Source organism: Mobula hypostoma, chromosome 10, assembly GCF_963921235.1.
Source record: "Mobula hypostoma chromosome 10, sMobHyp1.1, whole genome shotgun sequence".
Lineage (NCBI taxonomy): Eukaryota > Metazoa > Chordata > Chondrichthyes > Myliobatiformes > Myliobatidae > Mobula > Mobula hypostoma.
In genome coordinates this window covers 47,584,965-47,607,733 of record NC_086106.1, presented here as the reverse complement: position 1 = coordinate 47,607,733, position 22,769 = coordinate 47,584,965, and the positions used below count along the sequence as shown (strand labels likewise).

At 43.3% G+C, this 22,769-nt stretch overlaps 1 pseudogene; it reads left to right on the top strand.

Moving 5' to 3' along the window:
- Positions 1–15,850: 15,850 nt before the first annotated feature.
- Positions 15,851–21,653, top strand: LOC134352532 (uncharacterized; annotated as a pseudogene).
- The last annotated feature ends 1,116 nt before the right edge of the window (positions 21,654–22,769 follow it).

Below are 22,769 nucleotides of genomic sequence, written 5' to 3'. Positions count from 1 at the left end.
TCCTGGGTGGTGGTGGTCCCTGATGATGGATGCTGCTGTCCTTTGACAGCATTTTATGTAGATGTGCTCAATGTTGGGGAGCGTTTTATCCATGATGGACTGGGCTGTATCCACTACTTTGTGTAGGATTTTCCATTCAAGGTCATTGGTGTTTCCATACCAGGCTGTGATGCAGCCAGTCAATAAAATCTCCACTACTCATCTATAGAAGTTTGTCAAAGTTTTAGATGTCATGCCAAGTCTATGCACACTCCTAACCTCTGATCCTCCAATGAGGACTGGTTTATGGACTTCTGGCTTCTTCACCTGAAGTCAATAATCAGCTCCTTGGTCCTGCTGGCATTGAGTGAGAGATTGTTATTGTGACACCAGTCAGCCAGATTTTCAGTCTCCCTCTGATATGCTGATGCATATTTCTATGTCATAAGTCTAAGACAGTGGTGTCATCAGCAAACTTGAATATGGTATTGGAACTGTGCTGAGCCACACAGTCATAAGTGTAAAGTAAGTCGAACAGGGGTCGAAGTGTGCAGCCTTGTGGTGCATCTGTGCTGAGGGAGACTGTGGAGGAGATATTGCCACAGTGCACCCCAGAAGGTGGAATGGGGGCACTTCTCTCTTCTGGTTGGACATCTAGGAATTCAACACACCCTGGAATTTATCCAGAGACGATATTGGTGGCCATCTATGGCCTAACATATTGTATTACAAAGAAGGCACAGCACCAGCTATATTTCATTAGGAGTTTGTAGGGACTTGGTATGTCTCCAAGGCCAGCAAATTTCTACAGATGTATGGCTGCATCACCATCTGGTATGGAGAGGCCACTGCACAGAATTGAAAGAACTGCAGAAGGTCAGCTAGATCCATCATAGGCACTAGCCTCCCCAGGATCAAGGCCATCTTCAAAAAAACTGCATACATCATTAAGTACCCTCAACACCCAGGATGTACCCTCTTAGAACATAAGAAATAGGAGCGGGTGTAGGCCATTTGGCCCATCAAGGCTGCTCCGCCACTCAACAGGATCATGTTTAATCTGGCCATGGACGCATCTCCACCTACCTGCCTTTTTCCCACAACCCTTAATTCCCCTACGATGCAAAAATCTATCCAACCTGGCTACCATCAAGGAGGAGGTACAGGAGCCTGCAGACACACATTAAACATCTTCAGAACAGCTTCTTCCCTTCAGCCATCAGATTTCTGAATGGACAATGAACTCATGTACACAGCTGTACTGTTCTGTGTTCTATAATTTCACAAAATGGATAAGCAAGTTAATCATTCGTTGGATCACACAATTCCTACCGGACATTCGGCTGTTTACTTTCAAAGAGCGGACAAATCAAAATCAAGAACAAAAAAATGCCAGCAGCACTGATGAAGTCAGGCAACGTCTGTGCAGAGAGAAACAGAGTTACTGCTTCAGGCCAATGACTCTTCATCACCATTGGAAAAACAGGGTATTTTCAGTTGTTGGAAATCAGGTGAGGATAGGATGACAGGATGGAACATTTGGATAGAGTGCACACCATAATGATCAAGGGAAACATGAATTCATCTGTTTGCTTGTGCCCCCACATTCCTTTCTCTCTACTTTTTATAGGCCTGGATCAAGCCATTTTCCAAAAACTGAATGAAATGAAGTTCTGATTCTCTCTCCACAACTACATTGAAAAAGTGGGAAGACTTTTTTTTCCAGAATGTTCTCAATGTCTTGTCATTTTTTGACACGTACAAGACCACAGATATTCCCACGACTTCAGCTTATTGAGTGGAATCCTCCTGAGGCTTGGTGGTGAGTATTTCCACAATTCACTGTGAGTTACTGGGAATTAGTGGTGCTTCTCTGATTTGCTTCTGTCTATGCATTTGTGTGCAGGTCATGGCGGGGCAGTGGTGCAGCAGGTAGTGTTAGTGTATTACACCTCCTGTGATCACCATCCAACCTGACCTCTGGTGCAGTTGTTGTGCAATTCGCACAATCACCCTGAGCCTGTGTGGTTTTGCTGTTTCCTCCAACCTCCCAAACCAAGTGGACTAGCTGCTGTGAATTGTTCCTATTCTTCACAGAATGAGTTGGAGTCAATGAGCTTCTGAGAGGGGGGTTCAGGCAAGTGGTAAATGGGGAAATGGGAATGCTAGAGAGCTGGTATTAACATGATGGACCTGATTCAGATTCAGATTTACTTGTTGTTTGTATAGTTTATTGAAACATAGAGTGAATTGTGTTGTTTGCAATGACAACCATCACACCTGAGGGTACGCTGCGGGCAGCCCACATGTGTCGCCACACTTTCTGGCACCAACACAGCATTCCCACAATACTCAGCAGAACTACACAGAACCCAAGAAAACAGACACAGCAAGCACCAAACCAACAAGAGCAGAACAAGCCCCTTTCCTCCCACCCATCCATTCACACACACAGTCCCCAGGACAGGTTGTTTTCAGCCACAGCCTCCAGTAGACTCGGATTCACAGTCATTGGGATTTTGACTACCCCAGGGCACTCACAGGGATTCACAGACTTGGAGTTCCAGCCATTGGGCCTCAACCTCGGGACTTCCCGTGAACCCTCAGCCCTTGATTCTCCGCATTGACGTGAGGACAATCACCAAATACGAGGCCTCAAGCTCGGAGCCCATCAATGATGGGACCCAAAACTCTTGGCCTCAAACTCCGATCTCACTGATTTCTGTATCCCGGGGGTCCCCAGATATTAGAATCCAGGTTTCGGGATACTTGGAGGCACATGATAAAAACAGGCAAAAGTCAGCTTGTTTCCTTGAGGGGATATCTTGCTGACAAAATCTGCTGGAATTCTTTAAGGAAATAACAGGTAGCATAACCAACAAAGAGTCAGTAGATGCTGTCTACTTGAAATTTGACAAGATGTCGCACATGAGGCTGCGATAAAAGATAGGAGCCCATGGTAAAAGATAATAGCATTTTTGTGCAAGTCTCAAGGTTTGCTGGATCTTGGTGGCCAGTGGTAACATTCACTCTTGTTTAATACTTTAATGGTAGCCTTAGTAGCTTTTGTGGAACTATCTTTCTTAGTAACAGACACACCAACAACCAAAAGCCAGCCTCTGTCTGATATCACGGACAGCAAAGCCACCAAGAGGTGGCTATTCAGATAGAAGATTGGCTGACTAGTAGGAGGTAAGGAGTGGAAATAAAGGGGCCTCTTCTGGTTGGCTGCCAGTAATGAGTGATGTACCACAGGGGCTGTAATTGGGACTGCTTCTTTTCACATTACATGTCAATGATTTGGATGATGGAATTGATGGTTTTGTGGCCAGATTTGTGGACCATACAAAGATAGGTGAGAGACAGATGGTGTTGAGGAAGCAGGGAGTCTGCAGAAAGACATAGTCAGATTTTGAGATTTGGCAAAATAAATGCAAATGGAACACAGTGTAGGAAAGTGTATCATCCTGCACGTTGGTAGAAGGAGTTATTGCACAGCCTATTTTCTAAACAGGGAGAAAATCCAGACAACAGAGGGGCAAAGGGATTAGGGTCCCATAAGACCATAAGTTATAGGAACAAAATTAGACAATATGGCCCATTGAGTCTGCTCCACCATTTCACCATGGCTGATCCAATTTTCCTCCCAATCCCAATCTCCTGCCTTCTCCCTACACTCCTTCATGCCCTGACCAATCAAAAAACTATCAACCTCTGTCTTAAATATACATGAAGACTTGGCCTCCACAGCTGCCTGTGGCAAAGAATTCTACTGATTCACCACTTTCTGGCCAAGGAAACTCCTCCTCATCTCCATTTTAAAAGGATGCACCTCTATTCTGAGGCTGTGTCCTCTCGTCTTAGACTCTCCCACCATAGAAAACATCCTCTCCCTGTCCACTCTATCAAGGCCTTTCACCATTCAATGGGTTTCAATAAGGTCACCCCTCTTCTTCTGAATACTAGTGAATACAGGCCTAGAGCCATCAAACACTTTTCATATGACAAGCCATTTAATCCTGGAATCATTTTCATGAATCTCATTTGAACCCTCTCCAGTTTCAGCACTTCCTTTCTAAGGTAAGAGGCCCAAGCCAGCTCACAATACTCCAAGTGAGGCCTCACCAGTGCTTTATAAAATTTTAACATTACATCCTTGCTTTTATTATCTGGTCCTCTTGAAATGAATGCTAATATTGTATTTGCCTTCCTCACCACACACTCAACCTGCAAATTTACTTTTAGGGAATCCTGCACAAGGACTCCCAAGTCCCTTTCCAACCCAAGTTTTTAAAAACTTCTCTCCATTTAGAAAATAGTCAACCCTTTCATTTCTTCTACCAAAGTGCATGACCATACACTTCCCAACAATGTATTCCATCTGTCATTTATTTGCTAATTCTCTTAATCTGTCTGTCTTTCTGTAGCCTACTTCCTCAAAACAACCCACCCCTCCACCTATCTTCATATTGCCTGCAACTTTTGCAACAAATCCATTAACTCCATTATGCAAATCATTGAGATATAATGTAAAAAGAATCGATCACAACACAGGCCCTGAGGAACACCACTGGTCACCAGCAGCCAGTTGGAAAAAGCTCCCTTTATTCCCACTCTTTGTCTCCTGCCAATCAGACTATGCTTTATCCACACTAGAATTTTTCCTATAATACCATGGGCTCGTAGCTTGTTAAGCAGCCTCGTGTGTGGCACTTTGTCAGAGGCCTTTTGAAAATCCAAGTACACAACATCAACCCATTCTCTTTGGTCTATCCTGCTTGTTATTTCTTCAAATAACTCCAGGAGAATTGTCAGGCAAGATTTTCCCTTGAGGAAACCATGCTGACTACAGCCTATTTTATCATGTGCCTCCAAATACCCTGAGACCTCATCTTTAATAATCGACTCCTACATCTTCCCAACCACTGAGATCAGACTAACTGGCCTATTGTTATCTTTCTTCTGCCTCTCTCTTTTCTTGAAGAGTGGGGTGACATTTTCAATTTTCCAGTCTTCAAGAATCTAGTGATTCTTGAAAGTTCATTACTAAGGCCTCCACAATCTCTTTAGCCACCTCTTTCAAAACCCTGGGATGTACACCATCTGGTCCAGGTGACTTACCTACCTTCAGACATTTCAGTTTCCCAAGATCCTTCTCTCTAGGTATGGTAACTCCACACACTTCATGCCCCCTGACACCTGGAACTTCCACCATGCTGCTAGTGTCTTCACAGCGAAGACTGATGCAAAATACTTATTCAGTTCATCTGCCATTTCATTGTCCCCCATGACTACCTCTTCAGCATCATTTTCCAGCAGTCCGATAGCCACTCTCACCTCTCTTTTACACTATGTAATGTATCTGAAGAAACTTTTGATATCCTCTATTTTAATATTATTGGCTAACTTACTTTCATAATCCACATTCATTTTCTTAAAGGCATTTTTAGTTGCCTTCTGTTCGTTTTAATAGCTTCTCAATACTCTAATTTCCCACTAATTTTGCTCTACGATATGTCCTCTCTTTGGCTTTTATGTTGGCTTTGACTTCTCTTGTTAGCCACGATTCCCTAAAAGTTAAGCAAGGCAAATGAAATTTTAGCATTCATTTTCAGAGGATTAAAATATAAAAGCAGAGATATAATGCAAAGGCTTATAAGGCATTGGTCCGGCTGCGTTTGGGGTATTGTGAGCAGTTTTGGACCCCTTATCTAAGAAAGAATGTACTTGCACTGGGGAACGTTCACATGCATGATCCCAGGAATGAAAGGGTTAATGTATGAAGAACGTTTGATGGCTCCGTGTTTGTACTTGCTGGAGTTCAGAAGAGTGAGGAAGGATCTAATTGAAAGCTATTAAATATTGAAAGGCATAGACAGAGTGAATGTAGAGAGGATGTTTCCTGTAGTTGGAGAGATTACGACTAAAGGACACAACCTCAGAGTATTTCTTTAGCCAGAGGGTGGTGAGTTTGTTACCACAGGCAGCTATGGAGGCAAAACCGTTGTGTATACTTGTCAGAGCTTGATAGGTTCTTGATTGGACATGGCATCAAAGGTTATGGAGAGAAGGTTGGGGAGTGGAGACTGAGAAGGGGAAAAAAGAATCAGCCATGACTGAATGACAGAGCAGACTCGATGGGCCAAATGGCCTAATTCTGCTCTCATGTCTTGCGGTCTTATGGTCTAAGTCATGCACAAGCATTCTTCGTGCTGAACCCAGCCATTATGTGATGAAAAGTGTCTTCCCAACCTGAGGAACTGAATGTGAGTGTGAAGGCTTATTTAATAAACTAGTTCATTTTTCATCAGGATGCCCTTGCACTTGAATTTGAGGGCTAGTGAGCTGGAGCTAACTCAGTGGTAATATTGCGACATACAACTGCCACCCTTCTTGACGTAGCCAGAGACCCAAAGTGCAGGAGGTACATTTGTAGCTTTGATCTGTTTTTGAATTGACCATGGATGTCATGCTCTTTTCAGGCTTACTTTTTCTTTTGAGCATGTTTCCTTTCTGAATTTAATATTTAATACATATTCCATGGAAGTACACTTGATAATGCAGAATGCAATGCAAGTATTGGAGCAATCAACACCCTGCCATTAGGGAATGTAAATTATATTCCACAGTTTGTTCTAATGGGAATGGGAACTGACAGGATGTTAAGAGTGCTGATAGATTTAAACAATTGTTTATATGTGCATCAATAACTAGTAAATGCAAAGCTCTAGAATGTTCATTTTATTAAAGGAACAGTCCATCCACATGAATAATACATAATCAGTTGAGAAACTGGACCTTTGGAAGTTTGCAACATGCAACAGAAGGAAATCTCTCTCTCTCTTTCTCTGTGTCTGTCAGTCTGGGTTATCAGTTCAAGCCATTCTCATGGTAGCAGAGATCTTCAGACATTAAGCAAAGGACAGAGACTTTGTGCAGTGTTCATTTATTGAATCCCCTGTTCCATCTGGTCTGCTGCGGCACTTTAGATGCACAGGAACATAAAGATATTGCAAAGAATGGGGACTCACAGTTACAGCAGTGAACTCGTAATTTCAGGGAACCCTTTGATTTGTATCAGAGGATGTAGAATAAGACAGGCTTTCGATATATGTCATAGTCTTGATATTTATGGAATCAGGAATACAGGCTAGAAGTAATGCTGAGGTACAAGATCAACAACCATCCTATTGAATGCTGGAAAAGGGAAAAGACTCCTCTGCTGGATTAAATCTTTGGTCAGGCCCCATGGAGTACTGTATGCAATTCGGGTTTCCCCATTACAGGGAGGATATGGAGGCTTTTGAGAGGGTGCAGAAGAAGTTTACCAGGGTTCTGCTTGGATTAGAGGGTCTAACCTGTAAGGACAGGTTGGACAAACTTGCTTTGTCTTCTCTGGAGTGTCTGAGGATCAGGGATGACCTGGATAAAAGCTTACTAAATTACGATAGGCATAGGGAAGTTGGACAGTCAGAATCTTTTCCTCAGCATGGGCTTTCATATCCTTGAGCATGCACCGGTGTTGCATGTTTTCTGGTGTGCAGCAGTACATCCAGCAGCCCTGTGGATACCTGCCAATATTTGCACTGATGCAGGAGTTCGAAGGAGTGCGGCATTTGGGTGAGTGTCCCTTTGTGAGTGACTGAATGTTCTGTGGTTCCCCAGGGGTTCAATGGTGTTTGCAGTGGGTGGTCTGGAGAAAGCGGTGCTGCACTGCCTGTGATTGCAGTGTGCTGAGATCGGCAAGTGGTCCTGCGGTGGATCGATGTTTGTCAGGGGACCTCAAACTCTGCTCGGGAATCCGAGCATGAATCTGATATGTGGACCTATTTTGTTTGGTGTCACTGTGGAAGTAACAGATGTTCCAGATGATACCAGCTGACAGCAGGTCAGTATCCTTGAGGGAGGACATTTTCATCAGGTTCACACTTTAGCTCAGGTGCTGTCAGTCTGGAGTATGCATGCTCTCCCAGTGACCACAACTATTAACTTCAGATACTCCAGTTTCATACCTCACCACATCCCCTCACCTCTTCATACTGGCCATTTCTTTCCCTATTCTCAGTCCTGTTGCAGGGTCTCAAGCAAAAGGTCTGCAATTCCTTTCCTCCACAGATGCTGCTTGATCCACTGAGCTCCTCAGTAGATTCTTGCTCTACGTTCTCACATCTGCAGTTCCACACACTGAGATGTGTGGGTTGATACATCAATGTGCTACTATAAATTGCTTCGCCAAGAACCTATGCTCCGCTTGCCAGAAAAAGCGGAATTTCCAGTGGCCACCCATTTTAATTCCACTTCCCATTCCCGTTCTGATATGTCCATCCATGGCCTCCTCCACCATCATGATGAGGCCACTTTTAGGTTGGAGAAACATTCCATTTGGGTAGCCTCCAACCTGACGGCATGAACATCAATTTCTCAAACTTCCAGTAATGCTCCCCACCTACCTCTTTCACCATTTCCCATCCCTATTTTCCCTTTCTCACTTTATCTCCTTGCCCGTCCATCGCCTCCCTCTAGTGCTCGTCCCACCTTTTCTTTCTTCCATGGACTTCTGTCTCTTCACCAATCAACTTCCTAGCTCTTTACTTCATCCCTCCCCCTCCAGGTATCATCTATCACCTGATGTTTCTCTTTCCCCTCCCCTCACCATTTAAATATTTAAATCTACTCAGCTTTTTGACTCCAGTCCTGCCGAAGGGTTTTGGCCTGAAATGTTGACTGTACTCTTTCCCACAGATGCTGCCTGGCCTGCTGAGTTCCTCCAGCATTCTGTGTGTGTTGCTTGGACTTCCAGCATCTGCAGATTTTCTCTTGTTTGTGATATCCTTGCCTGTAAAGACTTTGAAAAGCATCACTTAGAAGAATCTGTAAAGATGTGGAAGAAGGTCTTGTGGTTGGATAAGACTAAAGTGAACCTTTTTGGCCTCAACACCAGGCTGTATGTGTGGTGTAAATCTAATATTGCACATCAGCCAGGTAACACCATCCCTACTGTAAAGTGTGGTGGAGGTAGCATCATGCTATGGGTGTGCTCCTAGAGCAGCTTGGACTGGAAATCTGCTCAGGATTGATGGGAATATGAATGCTGTTAAATTCAGAGAGATCCTGGATAAAATATGCTGGCCTCTGCCAGAAAGCTTAAACCAGGGAGGATGTGCACCTTTCAGCAGGATAACAACCGAAAGCACACTTGCCAGGGCAACCGTGGAGTGATTTCAAATGAAGAACAAAGATGTCCGTGAGTGGCCAGTGAGAGTCTGGAACTTAACCTGATCAAACATCTCTGGCAAGACCTCAAGACCGCTCCCCACTGCCACTCCCCAACTGGCCTGGCACAGCTTGAGCAATTTTGCAAGGAGGAATGGGCAAATCTTGCTCCATCACATTGTGCAAAGCTAACAGAAACTTACCCAGAAAGGCTACTGACTGTAGTTGCTGTGAGAGGTGGTTGAATGAAGTACTGAGCAAAGGGGGGGGGGGGTGAATACTTTTGAACTGCTGACATTTCAGGTTTTGAGTTTTTAGTTTTTCAAGCTTTACAAATTTCCCTATTTTTGGGGACTCTGTTGTGAAAAAAAGGTACATGTGATTCACAAATAAAAATTCTCAGTTAAATGGTTCAAAGTCTCCTGGTTGTAATACTCTTTTAAGTGAAGAAAGGGCTGGGGGGCTGAATACTTTTCCATGGCCTTGTACAGTCCAGTTAAAACTTCTGTTACTGGGGCAATGCCGTGCCTTCCACCACCCCGGGTCACATTTTCTCAGTGATATCATTTGCAATAATTACAGGATAAGTCATTACAGTTTCAGTCTCAGAGGTCTTCACACTTTTATTTCCATAATCCAATAACCCATTATCTTACTCAATCAGTTCTGAGATCCTCACTGTGCTGTTATCTGCTGTATGTGATATTTTGTTGTCAAGGTCCATACAACAATCTAAAGGTCATTCTCGGCAGCATGTCTATTCTTTTTTTTGATTAAGAAAGCAATCCTGGCCAGAATTTATAATTATCCTGACAAAATGACAGTTCACCTTTCCCTTAACTCCATTCTTGAAGTAATTGAGATTCCATGGTGCTGATAGGTAAGAAGGTCCTATACATTAACTCAGAAGTTATGAAGGATTATTTACAAATTTTGAGTTCAAATAATGTTACTTAGAATTGATGGTATTGAAAATACACTGCTGCCCTTATTCTCGATGAAGAGGTTATAGTATCGAGATGCCTGAAGCTTAATGAGTTGCCACAGATCCTCCTGTTGATAAAATGCAACGCAGTTATGTGGACAGGTGGAAAAATGGTGTGCATTGAACTTAATGACTATGAGCCAGCTAAATCCATGCTGGTTTTAACCTTTTTCCTTCTGCTGCCTGTAAGGAGTTCGTTCATCCTCCCTGTGACTGCGTGGGTTTTCTCCAGGTGCTCTGGTTTCCTCCCATCTTCCAAAGATGTACAGGTTGGTAGGATAATTGGCCATGGTATATTGTCCTGCGACTAGGCTGGGGTTGAATCGGGAGGTGGGGTTGTTGGGCGGTGCAGCCCGAAGGGCCGGAAGGGCCTGTCCCACACTGCTGTTCAATAAATAAATAAATAAATAAATAAATAAGTTTAATGAATGGAATTGTGACAGTCACTAGGTGGTAATAATGTCAAATAGGGATACATTCCTCATTAAGGTTGTATTTTTTCTGCAGAAGTCACAAAGCAAGTTTCACAGAAACTTTGGTGTGATTACATATGGAAATGATATTTGGTAACTCAGAGGTCTGAAGTAATGATTCAAATTATATTTTTAACAAACTTCAGTAATGAAAGGCTTAGCAAGCAAAAGCAATTGTGGAATTTTCAGATTGTTTCACAAGGATAAATTACTTTATGTTTTACTAATTACTGGAAAAGTAGTAGGGCAGGGTGGGGTTGTGGTGGGTGGTACTGCTGTCTATTTGGAGTTGCACATTCTCTCCTGTAAATTCACCATTGTTTTCTCTCATCTCAGACATATGTTGGTAGGTTAATTGTCCCTCAGTGCAGTTAGCAGCAAAAGAATCAAAGGAGAGCTGATGGACATACGAGTTACAGGAGTACGGGGAAATAAGTAGAGGGAAAAGCAACGGATGAGGTTGTTCCCAGGCAGCCAGTATAGACCCTGTGGGCCAAATGGCAACTACTATCCAAAAGTGAATAAGTGTCTAAATTTAGCTGTTTAACTGTTCCAGCAAGTGTATGTATGATCTTCCCAGCGGTGTCTGCACTCTAGCAAAAACAGAACATTTAAAGGCAGCTGATAGAATTTCTTGTTTCTGTGACATAACATGAATATTTATAGATTCGTGTCTTTTTAATTAAATGGGTTAATGTCTATCTTAGAACAACCATCTCTGCATTATGGTCAAAATATCGACCTTTTACAGGGAAGCAGAGATTTCTTGACTGATGATGCAAAGAGACTTCCAAATTGCTTATTTGATTTGAATAATTTCTATCTGTATTTCATGTAAAGGGGATCAGGAAGTGAGATTAAAAGTAAATATAAACAGATAAACATAAATCAGAGGGATGTGGGTTAATCTGAAAAACATTGCCTTTGGTAAAGTTCTTCAGCTCCCCGTATTTACTGCAAGTGCACTTTTGGAAGGAGTATCCTTGCACTTATTGATCACTGCAAGACCTCACTGATATTGCTTTGCAACCTTCAATTAATTCTGAAATGTGGTCTTTGTAGGTGGCAGCTAAGAAGGTGATATTACTGCACCCTGGTTTTCTTTAAGCAGATTCATCCCTCCTTTCATATGGCAGACAAGTCCGCCAGATCTCTTCTATAGAACTGATTTAATCCTTTCCAGTCGTTAGATTACGCTTGCTGCACAAGAAGAGGATACATGTTCCAACTGATCGAGTTCAACATGAACCATGCTCCGTGTCGTCTCATTTCTTCAGCACATGTGGAGACATAGTGTTCCTTGCCTTGTTTTTGTCTCCATCAGTGCATTTATACCAGGTGCTTCAATTACATCTCGGGCTGGGAAGTTGCACATTCTCAATGTGGTTTAGATAAATACATCATTATTGAATGCTTTCTTGTGGTGCAAATGATGACAATGTTTACACTTATCATCTAGGAATTACAGAATTATCAGAATCAGAACCATCACTGACTTAGATGTCTTTTACAGCAGCAGCACAGTGCAAAGCCATAAAATTACCATAAATATAAAACTACCACAAATACAAAAAGTAAATAAATAGTGTAGCATTGACTACTGTAGAAACATCATATTTAAGAGCAAATTCTAGACTGAAATTATAAAATGCATCATCACAGTGCATCTCCTCTTGTGGGACTTGCAATGGAAGAAAGACACTGGAAAACAAATATTTTTGAAAATATTGCTTCCTCAGAAAGATTTTTTTTGTTTATGATAGACCACTTAAAGCAGAACACAAATATAATTTCAGTATTGTATCATGTAGGAGTTTGGAGAAACAAGAAATTAACTTTTATTGAATATAATGCGTTTAATTGCATAACAATGCTGACGCTTTGCAATAGTTCTACTAAGCTAAAAATGTTTTGTTGATTTTCATTGTTGTGTTGATCAACAACAAAAAAAATCGCTTGAATTATTGCTCTGCCATATTCCTGGATCGACCCTGAATGCGATATAAATCTTTTCCATAGTTAAATTATTTCATTAATTATTGTGTAGTTTGTGGTATTTTAGAGCAATTCTCAAAAGCAAAATCTGATACAGAGATGTGTCAGTATGACCCAGCCTCTGCATGCTGATATTCAGCCTCAGGGTAAGAAAAAATCTTAATCACCTCTATTTCCCTAATTTTCCTCCCCTTTACCCACCAAACTATTTTAGATCTGCCTTACTGTCTGGTCCTGAAAGTGAATTTAATCACCTTGGATCTCATCATGTTTAAAGGTTCTTCCTGCCTTCTGTTTTAGTTCACATACAACTAATCTGATATGAATGGTTTTATTGTGATGTGCCTCTCTGACAGATTTCTGTATTACTGCACATGGTGTTCCTGAAGTTCTGTGTCTCAGTTGTGCTTTAAACTTGACTCAGGCTGGCAGAATGGGCAGATGAATGCAGGGAAATGTTAGGTGTTACACTTTGGAAGAAGAACACCAAGAGGTAATAAAAAAAGGAGCAACACACACAAAATGCTGAGGGAACTCAGTCCTGATGAAGGGTCTCAGCCCAAAACATCGACCCTTTACTCTCTGCCTGACCTGCTGAGTTCCTCTAGTATTTGTGTGTGTTGCTTGGATTTCCAGCATCTGCAGATTTTCTCTTGTTTATGATATAAAAAGGATTTGCTCATTGAGAGTAGGTTAAAAAGGTATATAGGATCTTGGAGTTACTATAGAGAGGAAAGTATAACCAGAACAGTCATGATGAAACTTTATAAGCCTCTGGTAGGGTCAAACGTGGAGTATTCAGTGCCTGCTCAGGAAGATGTTACTTCAGAGTGGGTGCAGAGGAGATTTACTGAAAGATTTCTAGGAATGAGACACTTCAGTATTTTGGATACATCGGAGAAACTGGGGTTCTTTCCATAAAAAAGTGGAGTCAGTAAAGAGATCTGGTGGATATATTTCAAGTCATGAATGGACTTTGATGGAGCAGATAGAGTGGAACTCTGTTACAGGAACTGGGAAACATGAGGAGAAACTTCATTGTGCAGTATAGGGTGAGGGACTGCAATGCCATGCTAGGGGAAGCAAGGAAGGGCGATGCAAAGGAAAGATGGGTGAGTATCAGAAAGAAAAAAAAAATAGCACTTTGGGAAGAGAATGAGAGAGTAAGACGTTAAATTGATCCTGTATAAAGCTACATCTCTGTGTGTTAGTATAGTTTTGAAAGTCACTACAGCTTCTGTTTTGGAGTTAAACAGACATATTACTAGCTCCAACTGAACCAATGCTGCTGTAGTTCTTTAATGCAGCATGTAAGTTTAGAAATAGTAGAGTGTAAGACTGATACCATGATTCAACTCTGCAAAATGACTGACAGTTCAATATTTGTATTCAAGATGAGATTGCCCAAAGTGAATAAACTTGTTAGGACCAGAAAACTTGATCCAATTTCCTTGACTGTAAGAATGCTGCAGTAGTTCATATTTTTGAAATTAATGATCTCGTTTCTCTGGGGTTCATTTTGAACAGAGGTTGTGGGGACATTTGCAATGTTTATTCCTCTCTGTGTGAAGGATACATTGTGCTTTGCATGTTAGTAGCAGCCAATGCCTTTCAGAATGTGATCTGTTACACAGGAGATGCCATTCAACATGAACCTGATATTGTTTTCAAAGCTCTTGCCTGAACCCTGCCAAATATATTTTCCCCAGTGTAAAAATAATGAAAAAAATCTCACTCACAATCCACTCAGCAGGAAGAATACCACATACAACTTCACTGTACTTGTGGTGAATTTAAAAGAAAGTTTCTTTGTTTAAGGTACAATCGAGAAACACTTATGTTCGTCTGCAAATATTCATCTATCTAACTTTCTCCTGCAGTTGTACAATTTATGTGAGAGGGTGCTTTCTGTTAATGCTTTAAGTGAACAGAGAATATGGAATATGTTTTGCACAAATATCAAGGTTAGTTGTTGTTTCTTCAGCCTCTCCTTTCACTTTACATTCATGATGCAAGACTGATTAGATCATGAACCCAATAACATTTCATTATACACTCAGTAGCTACTTTGTTAGGTACCTCCTGTGTCTCATTAAGAGGCCGGTGAGGGTGTGCTCATAGTATTCCACTGTCGTGGCCCATCCACTTCAAGATTCAGAGATGCTCTTCTACACACCACTGTAGTAACACGTGGCTATTTGAGTTACTGTCGCTCTCCTGTCACCTTGAACCAGTCTGACCACTCTCCTCTGACCTCTCTCATCAAGAAGACATTTTTATGCATAGAACTGCCACTCACTGGACTGCTCAGTTTTGTTTTTCACTCCTTTCTCTGTAAACTCTAGAGACTTGTGCATGAAAATTCCAGGAGTTCAGCAGTTTCTGTGATTCTCAAAACCACCCCATCTGGCACCAACAATCATTCCACAATCAAAGTCACTTAGATCACATTTCTTCCCCATTTGATATTTGGTCTGAAGGACAACTGAACCTTTTGACCATATCTGCATGCTTTTATGTATTGAATTGCTGCCACATGATTGTCTGATTAGATATTGCAATAACAAGCGGGTGTACACGTGTAGCTACTAAAGTGCACACTGAGTGTAATTTAGAATAGTTGTTTTGCCACATCTGTTGACTATTGAGTTTAAGTGGTATCATAATGTAGGACTCTCATCTGAGGTTGATGGATGAATAGCTACGTGATCAGATATATCTAATTTAAAGGATTTGGCAGAATGTTCACTTTGGAGATCTGCTGCCACACCACACCATAGACCTGGGTTCAGTGATGACAATGGGTACTTTTGCATGGAGCTTGCATGTTCTCTCTGTAACTGTGGGGGTTTTCCCTGGGTGCTCCTGTGTCCTCCCACATCCTGATGTTAGGAGAACTGACTAGAAACTTGCCCCTGTTCTCCAGGTGAGTGATAGAATCTGGAGCGAATTGCATAGAATGAAAAGAACAGGATTAATGTAGGATTATTGTAAAGGAGGTGATTGACCATCAGTGTAGGCTTAGTCAGCTGGTGGTATTCCATGCTGGTATCTTTCTGTGACTCCATAACTCAATGAATGATTCAAAAGATCATTAAAATAATAAAAAATGGGAAGACAATGGAATTGGTTAATCACTATGAGCATAGTGTTGCATGAAAGATTGACTGAGCACAGAGTTTTCCTGAGAGATCTGAAGACAAAGATGGCCTTCTTGAGGAGGGAACAAGTGAAGCAATGCACAGGAGCAGTAGCTGGTACTGCAAGTTCTGTGGTGCTGACTACAGAACCTGGTCATACAGAGGAGGAGTCAGGCCCGAAGTCACCCCACAGTGCCCAGAACCTCCAAGCAACACAAGTCCCCCCAGTGAGCAGAAAGTCAGAACAACGTCAGGTGAAGTGGCCTGCTGCTAACAAGAAGGACTGGATCCAGCTGGATGAGGATGTAGACAAGATTCTGGAGGCAATATCGAAGGGCAATGCTGACCAGAAGCTCCGGACTATGTGCACCCTCATAACGAGCATAAGCTCAGAACGGTTTGGCGTCAAGGAAAAGCATGGAACAAGTAAACCAGTGAGACCAAACTGGCGGGAACTGAAGATCCGACAGCTGAGACAAGAACTCAAATCTCTGAAGCGCCAATTTAAGTTGGCCAAGGAGGAGGAGAAAACTGCCCTGTCAGACCTCACAGGTATTATCAGGAGGAGGTTCATCGCACTCAGGTGGGCTGAGTGGCACTGAAGGAAGGGCAAGAAAGCACAGTGGTTTCATTACCAATCCCTTCGGCTTCACCAAGAGGATACTAGGACAGAAGTGAAGTGGCCACCTCACTTGTTCTGTAGAGGAGATAAACCACCATCTCAGTATCACTTTCAGTCACACCTCAAGAGAGCAGGACCTCGGCCCGTGTGAGGCACTGGTGCCACTCCCAGAACCGGTGACCCAATTCAACAGCTCTGAGCCCACCCTGCAGGAGGTCAAAGAAGCAGTCAAAGCAGCAAGAGCAAGTTCCGCCCCTGGACCCAGCGGAGTGCCTTACAAAGTCTACAAGCAGTGCCCAAGGCTCCTTGTGCGACTCTAGAAGATCTTAAAGGTGATCTGGCAAAGAGGAAAGGTCGCTGCTCAGTGGAGGCACGCAGAGGGTGTCTGGATACCAAAAGAAAAAGATTCAAGCAAAATCGAGCAGTTCCGTATCATCTCGCTGCTCAGCGTTGAAGGGAAGATCTTCTTCAAGATTGTGGAATGTTTAACTGAGTTCCTCTTGAAGAATGGATACATCAACACCTCAGTACAGACGGGGGGAGTCCCAGGAGTACCTGGATGCCTTACAGCACACAGGAGTGGTGACCCAGCTGATACGGGAGGCAAGGAAGAACAGAGGAGACCTTGCAGCACTCTTGCTAGACCTAACCTACGCCTATGGAGCCATCCCATGCAAACTCGTTGAAACAGCACTGACTAGACACCATGTTCCAGAGATGATCCGAAACCTCATTCTGGACTATTACAGCAACTTCAGGTTGAGAGTCTCCTCGGGGTCACTGACATCTGCCTGGCATCAGCTGGAAAGGGCATAATCACTGGCTACACAATCTCGGTGTCACTCTTCTCATTGGCCTGCCTCCTTCAAGGGCTGGATCGGCTGATTTCATGGGCAAGGATGAGCTTTAAACCAACCAAGTCCTGGTCTCTGGCCCTGAAGAAGGGAAGAGTGGCCGACCGGTTCCGCTTTACCCTGGGATGGATCCAGATTCCAAAGGTGACAGAAAAAACCAGTCAAGAGCCTGGGCAAGATCCTCGACAGATCCGTGAAGGACACAGCCGCACTTCAACAGACCAGGAGCCTGATAGCCTGGCTCACCACGATTGACAAATTGGGGCTTCCAGGAAAATTCAAAGCCTGGATGTACCAACACGGAGTCCTGCCAAGGCTACTCTGGCCCCTTCTAGTCTATGAGGTGCCTATGTCAACAGTGGAGGCTCCAGAGAAGACCATCAGTCAGTCTCTCCGGATGTGGTGGGCGCTCCCTCTCCCCCAGACCTTAAGCTGCATTGTCCTGTATGGGCGTTACACCAAGCTGCAGCTCCCCATCAGCGGCCTATCAGAGGAATTCAAAGTCACTCGAGCCAGGGAGGTTAGAATGTACCGAGACTCCCCTGACGTTAAAGTCACTTCGGCAGGAATCCGCGTAAAGACCGGAAGGAAGTGGCGGGCACAGGAAGCTGTCGACAGAGCGGAGGCATGGCTGCAGCACAACATTTTGGTGGGCACTGTGGCGGTGGGGGGGGGGGCAGGACTAGGCTGTTTTCCCAAACCACGCTACGACAAAACCCGTGAAAGGGAGAAGGGTCAACTGGTTCAGAATGAGATACGAGCAGAAGTGGAGGAAGAACGATACAGCAAGATGGCTGGCATGTACAAACAAGGCACCTGGACTAGATGGGAGCATGCGGAACCTGGCAATTTCACCTGGACAGAGCTCTGGAGAGCCGAAACATTGCACATCAAGTTTGTCATCCAATAAGTCTATGACCTTCTCCCAAACCTGGCCAACCTGCACAGGTGGGGCATGGCAAACACTCCAGCATGCCGACTGTGCCAGAAGAGGGGCACTTTGGAGCATATCCTAAGTTGCTGCCCGAAGGTGTTGGGGGAAGGGCGATACCGCTGGTGCCATGACCAAGTCCTAAGGTCTATGGCAGACGCAATCAGCACAGCAATTCAAGACAGCAAAAATCAGCACACTCCCAAACAGTCCATCACTTTTATTAGAGCGGGAGGCGAAAGCTGAACATCGGCCTCGCTCCTCGGGGGGCTTCTTGCCACTGCACGAGACTGGCTGCTCCAAGTCGACCTAGGGAGGTAGCTCAAGTTCCCAGAGAACATCGCAGCCACCCTGCTCCGTCCGGACATGGTGTTAATATCAGAGTTTACAAAGCAAGTGGTCCTGTTGGAACTTACTGTCCCCTGGGAAACTATTGAAACCATAGAAACCACAGAAACTACAGCACAGAAACAGGCTTTTTGGCCCTTCTTGGCTGTGCCGAATCATTTTCCGCCTAGTCCCACTGACCTGCACACGGACCATATCCCTCCATTCACCTCCCATCCATGTATCTGTCCAATTTATTCTTAAATGTTAAAAAAGAACCTGTATTTACCACCTCATCTGGCAGCTTATTCCAAACTCCCACCACTCTCTGTGTGAAGAAGACCCCCCAATGTTCCTTTTAAACTTTTCCCCCCTCACCCTTAACCCATGTCCTCTAGTTTTTCCCCCCCTTGCCACAGTGGAAAAAGCCTGCTTGCATTCACTCTATCTATACCCATCATAATTTTATATACCTCTATCAAATCTCCCCTCATTCTTCTACGCTCCAGGGAATAAAGTCCTAACTTATTCAACCTTTCTCTGTAACTGAGTTTCTCAAGTCCCGGCAACATCCTTGTAAACCTTCTCTGCACTCTTTCAACCTTATTTATATCCTTCCTGTAATTTGGTGACCAAAACTGAACACAATACTCCAGATTCGGCCTCACCAATGCCTTATACAACCTCATCATAACATTCCAGCTCTTACACTCAATACTTTGATTAATAAAGGCCAATGTACTAAAAGCTCTCTTTACAACCCTATCTACTTGTGACGCCACTTTTAGGGAATTTTGTATCTGTATTCCCAGATCCCTCTGTTCTACTGCACTCCTCTGTGCCTTACCATTAACCCTGTATGTTCTACCTTGGTTTGTCCTTCCAACGTGCAATACCTCACACTTGTCAGTATTAAACTCCATCTGCCATTTTTCAGCCCATTTTTCCAGCTGGTCCAAGTCCCTCTGCAGGCTCTGAAAACCTTCCTCACTGTCTACTACACCTCCAATCTTTGTATCATCCGCAAATTTGCTGATCCAATTTACCACATTATCATCCAGATCATTGATATAGATGACAAATAACAATGGACCCAGCACTGATCCCTGTGGCACATCACTAGTCACAGGCCTCCACTCAGAGAAACAATTCTCTACCACCCTCTTTGGCTTCTACCATTGAGCCAATGTCTAATCCAATTTACCACCTCTCCATGTATACCTAGCGACTGAATTTTCCTAACTAACCTCCCATGCGGGACCTTGTCAAAGGCCTTACTGAAATCCATGTAGACAATATCCACTGCCTTCCCTTCATCCACTTTCCTGGTAACCTCCTCGAAAAACTCCAATAGATTGGTCGAACATGACCTACCACGCACAAAGCCATGTTGACTCTCCCTAATAAGTCCCTGTCTATCCAAATGCTTGTAGATTCTGTCTCTTAGTACTCCCTCCAATAACTTACCTACTACTGACGTTAAACTCACCGGCCTATAATTTCCCGGATTACTTTTCAATCCTTTTTTAAAGAACGGAACAACATGAGCCACTCTCCAATCCTCCGGCACTTCACCCGTAGACAGCAACATTTTAAATATTTCTGCCAGGACCCCCGCAATTTCAACACTAGTCTCCTTCAAGGTCCGAGGGAACACTCTGTCAGGTCCCGGGGATTTATCCACTTTAATTTTCCTCAAGACAGCAAGCACCTCCTCCTTTTCAATCTGTACAGTTTCCATGATCTCACTACTTGATTCCCTCAATTCCATAGACTTCATGCCAGTTTCCTTAGTAAATACAGATGCAAAAAGCCTATTTAAGATCGCCCCCATTTCCTTTGGTTCCGCACAAAGCCGACCACTCTGATCTTCAAGAGGACCAATTTTATCCCTTATAATCCTTTTGCTCTTAATATACCTGTAAAAGCTCTTTGGATTATCCTTCACTTTGACTGCCAAGGCAACCTCATGTCTTCTTTTAGCCCTCCTGATTACTTTCTTAAGTATTTTCTTGCACTTCTTATACTCTTCAAGCACCTGATTTACTCCCTGTTTCCTATACATTTCATACAACTCCCTCTTCTTCTTTATCAGAGTTGCAATATCCCTTGAGAACCAAGGTTCCTTATTCCTATTCAATTTGCCTTTAATCCTGACAGGAACATACAAACTCTGCACTCTCAAAATTTCCCCTTTGAAGACTTCCCACCTACCGATCACATCTTCGCCAGAGAACAACCGGTCCCAATCCACGCTTTTTAGATCCTTTCTCATTTCTTCAAATTTGGCCTTCTTCCAGTTCAGAACCTCAACCCTAGGACCAGATCTATCCTTGTCCATGATCAAATTGAAACTAATGGTGTTATGATCACTGGAACCAAAGTGCTCCCCTACACGGACTTCCATCACTTGTCCTAACTCGTTTCCTAACAGGAGATCCAATATTGCATCTCCTCTAGTTGGTCCCTCTATATATTGATTTAGAAAACTTTCCTGAACACATTTTACAAACTCTAAACCATCTAGACCCCTAACAGTATGGGAGTCCCAATCAATGTATGGAAAATTAAAATCCCCTACCACCACAACTTTATGTTTCCTGCAGTTGCCTGCTATCTCTCTGCAGGTTTGCTCTTCCAATTCTCGTTGACTATTGGGTGGTCTGTAATACAATCCCACTAATGTGGCCATACCTTTCCTGTTTCTCAGCTCCACCCATAAGGACTCAGTAGACAAGCCCTCTAATCTGTCCTGCCTGAGCACTGCTGTAATATTTTCCTTAACAAGCAATGCTACTTCCCCACCTTTCATTCCTCTGCCTCGATCACATCTGAAACATCGGAACCCTGGAATATTAAGCTGCCAGTCCTGCCCCTCCTGTAGCCGTCATAAAGACTGGATTGAAGAGGCCAACGAGTGCAAGTGGACTAGATACACAGACCTTTTTGCAGAATGCTGGAGCAATGGCTGGAGAGCTCACTGTGAGCCAGTCGAAGTTGGGTGCTGGGGCTTTGCTGGCCGCTCATTACAGCGAACTCTAAAACTCCTTGGAGTTAAAGGACTGCAGTGCAGAAGAGCCACCAAGAACATTCTGGAGACTGCTGAAAAAGCCTCGCAGTGGCTGTGGATCTGAAGCAGGGGGTGGGGGGTATCCACGGATTAGGGCACCACTGGGACACAAGTTGGGGGCTGATCACCCCCCGCTGGGTCGACCGGGCGAGGGTGTCTGATGGTTAAAGACCCGAAACACCCTATGACCCCAGGTTCATCACTGAAGACGTGCCCAAGTAGCACCAGAAGGTGTATTCTAAATAAGAATAGCCTTTTCTCCAATGTTGCAGTCCATTCCACTTTTGCTTATCTGTTGCTGGTTCTGAGCCACAACAGAATTTTTCAGAAAGTGTAAAGGCTCAGTGTGACTCACCTAAGTTCTCACAGCAGAGCAATCTGAATTGACAAAAAGATCCTGTTAAACCTCCGTGAAGAAGAATCGCAGAATGCTGCCTCCATCTCAGTTATTCCCCCATTTCTTTTAGCCGTACAGAAAATAAACAGTGCGTACGCAATTCTAGAGGGACTCTGGAATGCGTTCACAAGCTAAGTGTAGGCTTCACACTTGGCATCTTCTCTCTTGGATAATTGTTCCATTATTTGTGGGTTGTGATTACCTGTGACAGGTCAATACAGATGTCAAGGAGCGATTCTTGGTTGCAGATTCTGGTTGTGGTTTTTAATTGTTTTAGGCCATAATTATAATCTAAATTGTGCGGATTACATGCAATTTGTTTCACCACATATTAATTGGGTTCTATAATGCGATAACTAATGTTCAGCATTGAGAATCTTTGCTGATGTGTGCTTTTGACAATATAATGCAGTGGTAGAGTATGTAATTACAGTTTATCAGGAAGTTCTTTGTTTCAAAACACTCATGGTTGTAAGAGCTGCATTTGGCATAACAAGACACAAACTTTTTATATTGTAAGGCAGATCTCTAAAGTATTTCCCTGGTGATCATAAAACTAATGCATTTTAATTTACTAGCATTTTAAGCATGGTATATGTAGAATAAATGCAAATATTCACAGATATGTGTAAAACTCTGCATTTTCTTTAACTGTTAATTATGCAAAATAATACACTTTAAATGTTGACGAATTCTAGTAATGTTAAAAAGCTTTGTTGGCGCTTTGTTTTGGTTGAGTTGTGAGCTGATTGAACATATGCCACATGAAAAGGCCTTTTGACC